Source organism: Malania oleifera, chromosome 4, assembly GCF_029873635.1.
Source record: "Malania oleifera isolate guangnan ecotype guangnan chromosome 4, ASM2987363v1, whole genome shotgun sequence".
Taxonomy (NCBI): Eukaryota; Viridiplantae; Streptophyta; class Magnoliopsida; order Santalales; family Ximeniaceae; genus Malania; species Malania oleifera.
This window is the reverse complement of record NC_080420.1, coordinates 101,252,949-101,269,790: the sequence shown is the minus strand read 5'-3', so window position 1 is coordinate 101,269,790 and position 16,842 is coordinate 101,252,949.

Here is a 16,842-nt window from a genome sequence, read left to right as displayed (position 1 = left end):
GCACTCATATGACTTGTAATAATTTGCATCATACATGGTAGGTAGGTATGCTCAAAATGACCATAGTTGGACCTTAGGTACCTACACTAAGAACAGAAGTCCCCTACATCACTTATCATAATCAGGGGAATCAAATTAAGGCTAAAATGACTTTAATGAAAAAAATTGAGAGGGTTCGGGCGACCAAACCTAGGCTGTGTAAAGCGGCTCGGGCAACCGAACAAGTCAACATGCTGACTTGGTTTTCGGGCACCTGAACCTATTTTGAACGTATCTTCCTCGGACACCCGACGCTATGTCAGAGCACTTTTCAACTACTCGGGAAACCGAACGATTACGTTCAAAAGAGGGCTTGGGTGACCGAAGTATCTAGTTCGGTTAATCAAACTGTGAACCAGGCACCCGAACCATCGAACAAATGCTACTGACTTTGTTTCAGCCGACCGATTCGCCCTTCAGGCGCCCGAACGTTTAAAAGTTTATCTTTTGACTGTCTGTTCGGGCACCCGAACATCTGGCCAGGCACCCAAACCTCGCGGGTTAAAATATTTTTTACCGAATTTTTAAATGGGATAAAATGAGTTATTATTCTTAATGGTCTTTTAAACAAATTTAATTATACCCATTGTGTCCCCAACGGTCAAAAATTCCTCCTTGCCTATATATGCCCATTCATTTGTTATAATTAATAAGGATTAGCAAAACTTGATTAGGTCAAAACTCTCTCAACATCCAAAATCCTTTATTAGTCCAAACACTCATATACTCCTTATTCTTGATTTCTCCAAGCATTGTGAGCAATTTCTAAGGTTATTATGCTTAATCTTTGAAGCTAGAACTCACATACATTATTGTTTGATTGATTTTTTGTGAAAGTTTAGCATTAAAGTTCTTCCATCAATTTCATTTGATAAATCTAGTGTGGAAAGACTTTGAGGGTTGTGGTTCTTGCATTGTGATTGCAAGATACCTAAACCTAGATTTTGTGTGCAAAAATCCTTTTAAAAAATCAAGTACTTCAAACAACTCCATTGTGCCTTGAATATCAGAATATATTATTGAGTTTGTTTGGTTGAACTTGCATAGCATATTTTGAAACCTTGATCTGATCTTATGTTATTCACATAGTGTGTTTCAAATATTACCTGGATATACACTCTGGATCTGGACTGAAAACCTATATGTGATTGAGTGTTTAGCACACATTAGAGCACTGAGCATATTTACATATCATTCGTGCTTGCATTTTTCATTGAGCTGTATTGGTACACACATATGCTTGTCTAGAAGTGAATTTTCATGTACACACGTTTTATACACATTAGTTGTATTCTAGGTGCGGGTCTGAAGAGGAAGACTAACCCTGTGGAATAGTCCCGAATTGGCTTAGACCCGATTAGGAAAGCTAGGCATGTCATCTTGTTAAGGCGTGTTGGTTGAGTTCAGCCCCTTGAATTAACCTAGTTGTATTAGGTGCTGCTTCACCCATTTAAGTGAGCATTATAGTGGTAATCCTTGTGCTGGTGTGGCCAAGGCGGGGACGTAGGCACAATTGGCCGAACCTTGCTAACATATCGTACATGTTCTTTACATTTTCACACTTTACCTTTATTGCACGTGTATGTTTATTTGTTGATTGTGTAGACTGACCCTAGGTTGTATTGCACTTTTGACAAAACCAGTTAAACTAGGCAATAAATTTTAAATACCCAATTCACCCCCCTCTTGGGGTTGCACCAAATCTATCATATATATATAAGATTAGTTTAATATAAGTTTTATATAAATATATATATATATATATATATATGTAAAGTTATTATAATAATATATATCTAGATAGGATTGCATAAAGCAATCTGTGAAGATTTCAATTGAAATCTTTAATTGAAATTTCTGCAGGCAAAAGCATCTCTTATGCCACTCTCCATTTTTATCCTCCGTCCTCCTCTTCTCTCTCCTCATTTCTTCAACCAATACTCGGCCGATCAAAAAATCGAAGATACCGTTGGATTCCTAACTCCGCCACCGACATTTCTACTAGAGCGGATTTGTCGTAGGAGCAGCGTAGGCACCACTCATGAGGAACAGTAAACCCTCACTTTTTACTCAATTTCTCCTTAGATCTTTAACTAAATCGACAATCAGGCACCACCACAGGTTCCTAGTCTCGATTTTCGTCGTTTTGGCTGGACTAAAATTTCAATTTGGGTATCCTAAGCACCACTCCAAAGCGAGAGTGGGATTTGGAGAATTAAGTAAATTGGTTATATTTGGAAGTTTAAATGTTTATTAGTAATTTATGGGCCTAGGAAATGTTAAAATAGTATTTTATTTAGGGTTTATTTGATTAAATTAGGGTTATTGAATTTAGGATTTGGGTGAGCGCTGCGAGTATAATTTTGGGATCCCTGCAAGCGTAGTTCAGGAAATAAGGTAAGAGTGTTATTTGGGTATTTTTGGATTGATTATTAATTTATTGAAGGTATAAGCTTAGATATGAATGTATTTCTGAGGTTAAATTGAGAAATTGGGATTTTATACAATTCAGGGTTAGTATATACACAGCAAGCAGGCTAGGTTTTTAGTGGATGTTCCCAAGAATCCAGGTAAGATAATGAATAGTTTATAATTCGGGAAATGTGAGTATGAGATTATTTTGAGAATTCAGTTATTTGACAGGAATATATATTTATATATATATATATATATATATGTATGTATGTATGTATGTATGATATTTTCAGGAAAATGGAATTATGAACGTCGTGGGCGTGAGTTAGAATTGGTTGATGAATTCAGTTAGTCAAGGTAAAGGAAATATGCTATGCTAGTAAATTCAGAAATATTATCAGTAAATTATAGTATTTGTTTATTAAAGTATAGGGTATAAATTATACAGTTTTACAGATTCCAAAACATGAGTTTTATCAATTGTGTGGCCTAAGTAGATATTTGTTTAGTATGGAGTTTATATAGTTTTTCTAAATACCATGATTTACAGTTTTTTTTTGCATAAAAATATGTTTTACCATATTTTACAAAAGTATAAATTACAATGCATGTAGACGGATATATTTTACAGATAGATATATTGTACCGACGAATACTTTACAGTATTTGCAGAATACCATGATTTCTAGAATTTCAAATCTATAACCCTCAGATATTACAGTTTATTCAGTCAGATATTAAAGATTAGATATTATAATTATTTCACTCAGATATTACAGTATTTTAGATCAGATTTACAGTGTTATGGTAATTTTGGTATCATGATGAAACAGTATGATAATTATATTTGTTAGTATTATATGATATTGGACCCTAATAAATTATTTCAGTCAGATTCAGCCAGCATCAGATATTATAATTATTTCACTCAGATATTACAGTATTTTAGATCAGATTTACAGTGTTATGGTAATTTTGGTATCATGATGAAACAGTATGATAATTATATTTGTTAGTATTATATGATATCGGACCCTAATAAATTATTTCAGTCAGATTCAGCCAGCAAAGCACTGTACCATTGCTATTTCATATCAGAGTGCAACCATGTATCTTAGATAGAATGTGGATTCCGTCAACCGTGCCTATGGAGGAATTGTAGGCTCCCCAAACATTTGGATTGAGGAGGTTGGTTTAACGAGGTAGATACTAGTACCGTGCCTGTGGAGGTATTGCAGTATGACCGGACTAAGGATTGATAAAGTATTCAGGTGACTTATCTTGGTAGGCCAACCAGAGTTAAGTCCAGCCTACGGGCCGCACAACCCTGTCATGAGGGGTTAAATCATGACATACAGATTTATAGGGATATTTCTAAGTTATTTATATATATACTGATTTACAAAAGAATATCAAATATATTATATTCTTATTAGTATGGATAAATAGAAAACTCAAATAATACAATTGTATTTTAAGTAATGTAGGTGTGAGTTGCACAGTATTTACATGATATCTTAGTTTAGTTATTTATCAGTAAATTATTTATATAGACTCAGTTGCCACACACTAGTAATAGCATATTTCTTCTTACTGAGCATTGTTTCATCCCATTATATTAACACTTTTCAGTTGATCCTGCTAGACGAGCGGATCAGGATCACAGTAGAGAGGTCATCTACACTACATTATCTGAAGGGTAAGTGTTATCATCGGATTGTATATTTGAGTAGTATTCAAGAGTGTTGGGTAGAAGGTTATGGGATGATGTATAATTATGTATGTATGCTTTGGGTTAATACTGGATTCTGGTATTGTAATTATGGATGTATGACTTTAAGCTTTCCGCTACATAGGTGATTTAAGGGGTATTAGAGTAAAATGATTATCGATATATTTTATATACTATTTAGGAAAAAATTTATATATTATTTGGAAAGAAAAAAAATGGTATGAAATTTAAGGTTGTTACATTTTGGTATCAGAGTCTAGGTTGTTAGGTTCTGCAGACTTTAGTAAACCGCGGAATACCATACCAGAGTATAGGAATGGATTGTGAGGAGAATAGGAAATGGGTAGAGGATGAGATTGGAATTTAGGGTTCTATTTTACAGCTTGGAGGCAGGAAATTCTATGATTGTTTCTGTGATTTTCCTGGGGTGACGACTTCAGGAAAACAATAATAAACTATCGTTGGGTCTTGTTTCTGAGGGGTAGGACTAAATCCTGAATTGGGATTGAGGTTGATAAAATGAATGGTCATAGAAGATTATTTTTGGAACCTAGTGTGTTAAGTGTATTAATGGTATTACATAGCGTCACCCAGAAGGTGATGGCAGAAATGGCTAGGAGTCTAGGGGAACGGAGCCGCACAATTGAGCAAGTATTGTGCGGAACTTTAGGGGACAGAACTGCCCACTAGCTAACCCAGACTACTCTATCGAGCAATTTATTTGTATGAATTCTCCAACTTTTACGAGAGGAGCCGAGGCAATTGTTGCGAAGGAATGAATCCAAGAGATGGAGGATATATTGGCAAGTTTTCGCTATGCAGACAAGTATAAGGTTTTTTTATGCTGTTTAAATTGACTGGGGAGGCCAAGCATTGGTGGATGTCGGTGAAGTTACTCAAAGAATAGAGGCCAGATTCAGCAACCCTGACATGGAACCGTTTTAAAGAAATTTCTATGATTGATACATTCACTCTCCCACCAGAGATGCCTCGGCAGAGGAGTTTATGAATATGAACCAGAGGAAGAGGCTTACGCCTTCTGGATTTTAGGCAGGTACCAGTCAGGGGCCTTGAAGAAGGCATGGGGTCAGTAGAGGTCAAAGACAGAGAATGGGAGATCGGGCTGAATAAAGTGATCCATCATGCCCTTCTTGTCCAAGGTGTTATCGAAGACATTCAAGGGAATGCTGAGTTGGAAAGAATGTTTGTTACCGATGCGGTAGACCCGATCACATCAAACAAACCTGTTTAGTGTCACTTAAATACACCTGCAAAAAACCAGTTCCATGGAACATCTAGGCACCCCATGGCAGTTAATAGAGGAATACAACACAAGCACGGGACTATGCATTAACACTAAGAGATGCTGAGGTTGTAGGTGATGTCGTGATAGGTATGATTATTGCTTTATCATATAAAGCTATTAATATATTCAATTTAGGTGTCACCCATTCGTTTGTGTCGTTGGGATATGCTAAGACGACTGGAGTTGAGACACGGTTGTTAGATATTGATTTGTCATTAGCCACGCCAACTGTATCAGTAGTGAGATGTGGAAGGGTTCTTAAAAACTATCCAGGAAAGAATATTATCAGCCAATCTTGTAGTGTTAGACATGCAAGGATTCAATATAATATTGGTTATGGACTAGCTGACAACTAACTAGGCCAGTATAGACTGTTATCAGAAAGAGGTAATGTTTAGACCTCTAAAAGGACATAGGTATAGATTTGTGGGGTCATGGGTGCGCACCCCACCACAGCTGTTATTTGCCATTCAGGCGAGGAGGTTGTTGTTAGCGGGTTGCCATGGATATTTGGCTTGTGTGAAGGAAGTATCAGAAGGGGAAATTAAGGATATTCCGATAGTGAGAGATTTTTCTAGTGTATTTCCTGAGGATTTGTCAAGACTACCTCCTAATCGTGAGGTAGAATTTGTTATTGATCTAGTTCCGGAGGCAGCGCCGATTTCAAAGGTGTCATCCATAATGGCACTAGCAGAGTTAAAAGAGTTAAAGGAATAGTTACAGGAACTGTTAGATAAGGGGTTTATTCAGCCCAGCGTGTCGCCTTGGGGAGCGCCGGTATTGTTTGGGGAAAATAAAGATGGGTCGATGAGAGTGTGCATCAGTTACATATTTTCATAAGTTGTCCAAAATAGTGGGGACAATGTAATCCTAAAGTTAGGATGCCCATAAGAATGTAAGATACTAAGTAGGCAACAATTGGACTACTATGTTCTGTGGAAATTCTTTATTCCCTGGGAAGTGGGGTTATCATCATAACCTGAAATCAACCATGGGTACAAGATGTTATGGGCATCACATTGCCAAGTCTTCCAAAGGATCCTGTGAATCAAATAACACCTAACAGAATCATCTTTATCAACTTACTTAGAAGAAAAATCATAAAACCATGTATGCTAGGATCTGGAGCTTTATCTTTCCGCTCTATCCAGTGTGAATCCTATTTGGCAATGGGACACTAATTTAACCGCTTAGGCATTGACTTGATTGGGATTTAACTTGTATACAACTTCATGTGAAATCTTTTGTGGTTATCTACAGTTGATCATGACTTTTGAAGCCATCTTCAAAATCTAATCCTTCTACCATTAGCAACTCTCTAGTACAAATAAATGTCACCATTTCCTTCCGGATCCATTTTACACAAGATTTATGCTGCAAGACAATGTCCAATCACTGATCATAACTGACTAAAAAACTTCCTTAGTATTGTATTTTGTACAAGAAACCAAGGTACGTGTTTATTGCATATTTGCCCAATACTGGAGCAAGGTAATGGTTGACTTGAAGTCAGTATACCAAGATTTAGACTTCCCATAATTGCAATCCCTATTTTTCATTGAGGATATTTTCCAACTATATTAGATATTCAACATTTTCCAACATAGGCTAGAAGTGGAATCTTAAAACTATTGGAAGCAAGAAAAAAAAATCTAGAAACCAATTTGGTAGGAAAATGCTACCTTACCCTGATTTAAAAGTGTAAGCTTGTGCATTAGTTTGGTATTGAAAGGAATTAGATGATTAGAATTCCAGGGAATGCTTAGGAGTCCATATAATTTTTACTTAAACAAATCACAATTTATGATGAGAGTGTCAAGTGTCTTTTATACGATTGATCTAACGGGTAAATGATTACATATCCTGGTCTGAGATGTCCCAGCAAGTATGGTTCTTGATGAGTATGAGTCATTATTGCAAGTTCTATGTTTAAAAATGAGTCTAACCATTGGTGGTTATCTATTGATCATTCACCTAGTTGTTTGTTTTAAAAGAAAATTACATTCAAAAATATAAATGGAGTGAGGGTTTTCTTTCTAACTAACAAGATCTCATATTTAACATCTTGAGTGCTTGTGAGAGGATAGAATTTGGGCACATGTCTGGGGTTGTAATAGTAATGAAAGAAATATACGAGTTAACGAATTCCAAACTTCTTTACCCATAGGTGATGAATTTTTATATATTCTTCCTAGATGATTTATCGGGGTTATTATGGTTATCAGGATAATATGTCTAACTCTCTATGTTGGAGATGTAATAAGAGGCATAGGGGTGAATGCCGAATCAGGACTCCTAATTGCTATAGGTGAGATAAACCGATACACATTAGAAGGAACTGTCATGAACCATTGCCTATTGCACCTATACCAAACCAGATCGGGGGAAACCAGCAAGTACCTCTAGGTAGAGGTGGACCAGCACGAGTGTACTCGTTGATTCAACCTGAGTCAGATAATGTCGGGGGTGCAGGTATGAGTTTATGATTAAGATAATAATGATTTAATTCAATTATAGATGCTTGGGAAGTTTACAAGATGATTTTATTTATATGATTGATATAAATATATGAGATATATTGAGTTAATGAATACCTAAAATGAGGAAATGGTGGATTAGTAAAAATTTCGAGGACGAAATTTTCTAAAGGAGGGGAGAATGTAAAGATCCGGAAAAAAATATTAATAATCAATTAATTAATTAATTAATTAAATAAAATAAATAGAATGAAAAAAAAACACTAATTAGAATAAAGATATATGTATATATATATATATATATATATATATATAAGATTAGTTTAATATAAGTTGTGTATATATATATATATATATATATATATATATGTAAAGTTATTATAATAATATATATCTAGAGAGGATTGCATAAAATAATGTCTGAAGATTTCAATTGAAATCTTCAATAGAAATTTCTGTAGGCAAAAGCGTCTATTGAAATCTTCAATAGAAATTTTTGCAGGAAAAAGCGTCTCTCATGCCACTCTCCAATTTTCTCCTCCGTCCTCCTCTTCTCTCTCCTCATTTCCTCGACCAATAGTCGGCCGATCGGAAAATCGAAGATATCGTTGGATTCCTAACTCCGCCACCGTTATTTCTACTAGAGTGGATTTGTCATGGGAGCGGCATAGGCACCACTCCTAGGGAAAGGTAAACCCTCACTTTTTACTTAATTTCCTTCAGCTAAATTGATGATTGGGCACCACCACAGGGTCCTAGTCTCGATCGTCATCGTTTTGGCTGGACTAAAATTTCAATTTGGGTATTCTAGGCACCACTCCAAAGCAAGAGTGGGATTTGAGGAATTAAGTAAATTGGTTATATTTGGAAGTTTAAATGTTTACTGGAAATTTATGGGCCTAGGAAATGTTAAAATAATATTTTATTTAGGATTGATTTGATTAAATTTGGGTTATTGAATTCAGGGTTCAGGTGAGCGCCGCGGGTATAATTTTGGGATCCCTACAGGCGTAGTTTAGAAAACTGGGTAAGGGTGTTATTTGGGTATTTTTGGATTGATTATTAATTTATTGAAGGTATAAGCTTAGATATGAATGTATTTATGAGGTTAAATTGAGAAATTGGGATTTTATACAATTTCAGGGCTGGTATATACACAACAGGCAGGCTAGATTTTTAGTGGGTGTTCCCAAGAATTCAGGTAAGATAATGAATAGTTTATAATTCAGGAAATGTGAGTATGAGATTATTTTGAGAATTCAGTTATTTGACAGGAATATATATATATATATATATATATATATATATATATGTATGATATTTTCAGGAAAATAGAATTATGAACGTCATGGGCGTGAGTTAGAATTGGTAGACAAGTTCAATTAGCCAAGGTAAAGAAAATATGCTATGCTAGCAAATTCAGAAATATTATCAGTAAATTATAGTATTTGTTTATTAAGGTACTGGGTATAAATTATACAGTTTTACAGATTCCAAAACATGAGTTTTATTAATTGTGTGGCCTAAGTAGATATTTGTTTAGTACAGAGTTTATATAGTTTTTTTCTAAATACCATGATTTACAGTATTTTTGGCACAAAAATATGTTTTACCAGAATTTACAGAAGTATAAATTACAGTGTATATACAGATGGATATATTTTACAGACAGATATATTTTACAGACAGATATATTGTACAGACATATATTTTACAGTACTTGCAGAATACCATAATTTCTAGGATTTCAAATCCATAACACTCAGATATTACAGTTTATTCAGTTAGATATTACAAATCAGATATTACAATTATTTCAGTCAGATATTACAGTATTTCAAATCATATTTACAGTGTTATGGTTATTTTGGAATCAAGATGAAATAATAAGATAATTATATTTGTTAGTATTATATGATATCAGACCCTGATAAATTATTTCAGTTAGATTTAGTTAGCAGAGCACGGTACCGTTGCTATTTCATATCAGAGTACAACCACGTATCTCAGATAGTGTGTGGATTCTATCAACCGTGCCTATGGAGGGATTGCAAGCTCCTTAGACATATGGGTTGAGGAGGCCGGTTTGACGAGGTAGATACTAGTACCGTGCCTTTGGAGGGATTGCAGTATGGCCGGACTAAGGATTGATAGAGTATTCAGGTGACTTATCCTGGTAAGCCAACCAGAGTTAAGTCCAGCCTATGGGCCGCACAACCCTGTCATGAGGGGTTAAATCATGACATACAGATTTCTAGAGATATTTCTCAATTATTTATATATATATACAGATTTACCAAAGAACAATAGATATATTATATTCTTATCAGTATGGATAAATAGAAAACTCAGATAATACAATTGTATTTTAAGTAATGTAGGTGTGAGTTGCATAGTATTTACATGATATCTCAGTTCAGTTATTTATCAGTAAATTATTTATGTAGACTCAGTTGCCACACATTAGTAATAGCATATTTCTTCTTACTGAGCGTTGTTTCATTCCAGTTAATTAACACTTTTTAGATGATCCTACTAGACGAGCAGATCAGGTTCGTAGTTAGAGAGGTCGTATACACTACCCTGTCTGAATGGTAAGTATTATCAAGGGATTGTATTTTTTAGTAGTATTCAGGAGTGTTGGGTAGAGGTGTTGGGATGATGTATAATTATGTATGTATGCTTTGAGTTAATACTGGATTCTTGTATTATAATTATGGATGTATGACTTTAAACTTTCCGTGCATAGGTGATTTCAGGGTTATCATAGTAAAATAATTATCAGTATATTTTATATACTATTTGAGAAAAAAATTATATATTATTTGGAAAGAAAAAAAAAATGGTATGAAATTTCAGGTTGTTACAGAACCGTTGTGTTTAAAACACTTCGGGCGACCGAACCCTTGACCAATTGGAATGTTGACTTGGTCTCGGGCGACTGAACCAAAAAGGACGTACCATCCTCAGTCAATTGAATAATAATTCTGACTTTTTCCACCAACTTGGTAGCCTAAACTTCACGTTCAAAAATGCTTCGGGCTACCAAACTCTGGACCGGGCGACCGAACCTTGGACGGAATGGAAATCGTCTTGGTTCAGCAAACTGAACCCACTCTTAGGCGACCAAACTTCAAAAATCAACTTTTTTGATTGTATCTGTTTGGGTAACCGAACTGTGGTTTCGGCACCTGAAACTCTCGAGTTGTTTTAATTTTTACCACGATTAAAAAAGGTTAAATGGGGTTAATTTTCTTAATGAATTTTAAAACAATTTTAATAATTACCCATATGTCCCAAATGGTTAAAATTTAGCCCTTCTCTATATAGAGGGGCTTTTTTGCTTGGATTAGCCAACAATCCACAAACTGATTAGGAAAAAATTCTGAAAAATCCTAAACCCTATTTTGCTATACTAAGCCCATACACTCAAATACTTCCATTCCCTTGATATATCTAGCATTGTGAGTGTTTTACTCATTGAGTACTATTGCTACATGTTCTTGTGTATTTGATTTTTATTTGAAGGTAAAGCAGAGAATTTTTCCCTTTGATTTTATATAGTAAATCTTTGGTTGGAAAAAATTCTCATAGCTTTGTGGGTCTTTACATTATTATTACAAGACTCATTAGGGCTTGTATTTTTGTAGGCAAAAATTATTTTCTACAAGATAAGATTTGAATATCTCCTTGTGCTTGATATTGAGAAAAACTATTTGTGGGATATTCTAAATTTTTTTTGGCTTGAATCTTTGAAACCCTAAATTGAGATTGAGATTTTATCATTACTTGGTTTCAAAGACTTGCTTGTAGATACACTCTTGTGCTTGATTTGAGATAATCACTATTTTGAGTGTTGATTGCACATTTAAATCATTGAGCTTATTGTTCTTACATGATTGGTGTGTTCTGATTATTACTGGTACAATCTGCTTGATTGGGAAGCTTTTTATTTGTATGCATCTTGTATTGAAATACTGTTGTATTCCAGGCGTGGTCTGAGGGGACGGTAATCCAACCCGGAAGGATTGGTTGTGTAGGTTGAGGTCAGCCCTATGCTAATTGACCTAGTTATATTTTGGTGTCGCTTCACTTGTTAAGTGAGCCTATAGTATAATCCTTGTACTTGTGAGTTAAGGCGGGGACGTAGGCAATTTTCCAAAGCTCAATAACATTTCTGGCATCGTCTCTATTTACTACTTTATCGTGCATGCTTAATTAAATCTCTTGTGCAGTTTAATTTCCACTAAATATATATACTAATTTATTTTATACACACTAGATTGACCCTAGGCTTGTGTAATACTGCTACTAGTGGATTGACCTAGGGGATTAAATTTTAAAATACCAATTCACCCCCCCCCCCCCCGCCCTCTTGGGATTATAGTAAAGTTAATAGTTAGGCGGAGTCTTTTTAAGCTTAACCCATTTTACTCTTATGTGTTTGTCATCATCAAAAAGGGGGAGATTGTTGACTTTTTAAGTTCGATCCCTGTTTTGACGCCGACAAAGTATAAGTATCTTATATGTATATTTAGTATGTGAATAGGTTTAATTCAACACACATATAAGAGGACTGAACATGGAAGCCAATGAGGAACTTAAAGCTCATACTCCTGGTGTATTCTCTAAGAAAATAAAGAGCAAAAGAAGAAGTAGACATTTATTTTATTTGTAATGCATTTAGGTTTATCTGTAATAATGCATGATCTATGTGATATGATGAAGAAGCTCAGACAAACCATAGACAAATCTTAGGGGACCTTTCCTTTTATAAGAAACATTTTCTAAAAATGCCTAAATGTCACAAAGGTTTTTGGAATAACTTTAGGGTCAAAATCAAGGCAAAAATTGAGGTATTCACTAACCTCGGCCGATCGACCAGTTCACAATATATAACCCCTAGTCGACCAACCATACCCTCGACTAAAAATCAAAGAATTACAAAGATTAGACGACCGACTAGTCAATCGACCATTAGAACCCAACCGACCAATCATTAGGACAGTCGACCGAGTATTGAATGTTTGGAAAATCGCATGAGGTCAGCTGACCAACCCCTTCTTCAACCAACCGAGTGTTAGCTTTGGTGCAACCCCAAGAGGGGGGGTGAATTGGGTGTTTAAAAAGTATTGCCTAGGTCAATCGGTTTAACAGTAGTATTACACAATCTTGGGTCAATCTATGCGATCAATAAATAAGCATACATGTGCAATAAAAGTAAAGAGCGGAAAAGTAAACAATACACGAAATATGTTATCGAGATTCGGCCAAATTGCCTACATCCCCGCCTTGGCCACACTAGCACAAGGATTCCACTGGTGCTCACTTAACGGGTGGAGTGGCACCGATTACAACTAGGTTAATTCAAGGAATTGACCTCAACCAACACGCCTTACCAGGATGGCCCGCCTAACTTTCCTAACCGGGTCTAAGCAAGTCCGGGACTATTCAACAGGGCTAGTCTCCCTCTTTAGGCCCATGCCTAGAATACAACAAATATGAAATTTTACATACAAACAAACGCTTCTTCACAAGCAGATATGTACACTAGTATAGCTCAAGCAATATTACAAGCACGTATGATATGTAAATATGCTCAGTGCTCTAATGTGTGCTAAACACTCAAATGAGTATAGATTATCAATCCAAATCTAGAGTGTATATCAAAGCAAGATTTGAAACACAATATGTGAATAACATAAGATTAGATCAGGGTTTCAAATATGCTAAGCAAGTTGATTCAAACAAACTCAACAAGATATTTCAATATACAAAGCATAATGGAGTGTTTGAAAACTAACTTTTGAAAAAGATTTTGCACACAAAAATATAGGCTTGGGTATCTTGCAATGACAATGCAAGAACCACAACTCTCAAAGTCTTCCCACACATGATTTATCAAATGAAATCGGTGGAAGAACTTTAATGCTAAACTCTCAAAGAAAATCAATCAAGCAATAATACAAATGAGAGTTTTAGCTAGTAAGATTAAGCACAATAGCCTTAGAGATACTCACAACACTTAAAAAGATCAAAGAGAGTGGAGTATGTGAGTGTTTGGAAGTAGTATTGGTTAATATAGGGTTTTGGATGTTGAGAGAATTTTGCCCTAATCAAGTTTGCTAATCCATGCTAATTATGACAAATGAACAGGTATTATAGGCAAGGAGAAATTTTTGACCTTTGGGGACTCAATGGGGATAGTTAAATTTGTTTTAAAAAGGCCATTAATAAAATTAACCTAGTTTACCCCATTTAAAAATTAGTAAAAAATATTTTAACCCGAGAGGCTCGGGTGCCCTGCCTGAGGTTCAGGTGCCTAAATAGACTCAGTCACAAAATCATTTTAAAAGGCTTCAGGTGCCCGAAATTATGCTTGGGTGGCTGAATCAAAGTTAGTAGCTAAATGTTCATAGGTTCGGGTGCCTAGTTCCAAGTTCGGTTAACTAAACCAGCCAATTCGGTTGCTCGAGCCTATTTTGAACGTGATCGTTTGGGCACCTGAGTAGTTGAAAAGGAACCTGACACGGGTTCACGTGCTCGTGGGAGATACGCTCAAAAAAGGTTTGGGCGCTCAAAACATGAAATCAACATGTTGACTTGTTCGGTTGCCCGAGTCATTATACACGGCTTGGGTTCGGTCGCCTGAACCCTCTCAACATTTTCAATTTAAGTTCAATTTTATCCTATTTTAATTCCTCTGATATAGTGAATGATAATGGGAACTTTGTGTACTAAAAGTAGGTACCTAAGGTCCAATTAAGGTCTATATGAACATACCTACCTTCCATGCATGATGCAATTTATTACAAGTCGTAGAGTATACAGTCCATAACAATATTACATTTAGAATGAAGAAATGAAATAATAAATACAAATACAACACAAAATTCTTTATTCTTTGGCACGAACACTGCACGTCATCATGGTATGTCTTTCAGTCCGAATACGCGTGCACAGTGAACTTGCATGCAAGCATTAGTACAATCATCAGTACCAAGAGTATTTGTTATGATCAAAACTAGGCGTGACCTATCAGGTCAACACTGAGCCTCACAAAAATTTGAATTTTGGCTTAGGTTAGCCGACCGATGAAGTCCCCAGTCTATCGACTCTCTCAGGTTACTTAGAATTTTAGCACTAAAACACCCTTAATTTTTTATTAAAAAATTTTAAAAATACCCTATGTGTTCCTAACAGTCATATTTTGGGAGTAGTTTATAAATAACCCATCATTACTCATTTTTTAACTAAGGCATATATTGTAAATCCTCCCAAATATTTTTGTGCTTAAATTTTTACTCTCTTTCTCTTATCTCTTTGAAAAATCTTTTTGAAAGGGAGCATTGATTAATTCTCACTTTCTTCTTTAGCAAATTCATTGCTCTAGAAGATTGTTGAAGAATCATTCTAGTGTGCATATTTCATAACATTTGAAAGCACTTACTCTCACTTAAGTTGTTATTTTTTAAAATCATTTTGAGAGTAAGCATTAAAGTTTCTCCACATATTTTTCTTGATAAATATTTTTGAAGAAACTCATTCTAGCTTATGGATCTTTTTGCACATTTATTGCAAAGATTCAAAAGCTCACTTGTTCTTTATTGCAAAATCTATTTTGAGAAAAAACCCTAACCATCTCCCATATTCATTTTTGAAATATATTTTTGGAGAAAATCTTTGGGTGAGTAAAGAGACACTTTCATATACATATCTTTGCTTGAAAGGTCTCACACATTTTGATTTTGAGAAAATCATTTAAAAGCAAAACCCTAGGTTCTCTTACATATTTATTGAAAAATATTTTTTAGAGAAATTTATTTGGGTTTAAAATATTTGAAGCACTCATCATATACATTACATTCAAAGATTGGAAAAATAATCTTGAGAAAAATACCTTACTCTACTGAGCTTATTTCATATCATCTAAGAGTGCATTTTTAGAGCTTCATATTTGTACATCTCTGCTTTCTGAGAAGTATTTACTTTGTACACAAAAGTTTATTATATTTGTATTCCAGGCGTGGGCTGAAGAGGAATACACCATCTTGTAAGGTGTACCGGTTTGGTTCAAGCCGGGTTAGTTGAGGTGGGGAGACTCTGCCCTATAAGGAGAGGTTTGGTTCCGCCCAGTAAGGGAACTGAGGAGACTTCGCCTCATAAAGAGAACCAGTTTGGCTCAACCTGGTGAATTGAGCTAAGGAGACTCCGCTTTGTAAGGAGAATTGGTTTGGCTTCACTTGTAAGTGAGCCGAGGAGACTCGGCCTCGTAAGGAGTATTGTAAACGGTATTGCTCTGCCCGATTAAGTGAGCAAATAGTGGATTTCTTGAGGTGAGGCTTGAGGTGGGGACATAGGCAGTATTGGCCAAACCTCGATAAAAATATTGTGTCTTATTTTTCTTTCCCTTTACTATTTAAATTCTGCACATGTATGTTTGATTATTTATTATATTGATTATTTTACATACATGCTTTAAACATTTATGGGATATTGAGATTGTTTAGAAAGACCCTAGGTTGTGTAATACTATTTGTGGTCTGGAATTATGACATAATTGACCGAGGAATTTTTAAATACCTAATTCACCCCCTCTTAGGAATACACCATTCACATCAATTTAACTACTCATTCTGATGTAGACTAGGCTAGAAATATGGATGATTGTACGTCTACCTCAGCTTAAATTAGCTTGCTCGGATCCAATCCTATCTCCTGTAGCTCCAAGAAACAACACGCAGTTGCACGATCCTCTACTGAAGCTGAATACCAAGCCCTTGCAAATGTAGCATCCAAGACCATGTGGCTTCTTGCCCTCTTTACTGAGCTTGGTTTTCCACTCAAGGCACCACCTCTATTCTTGTGTGATA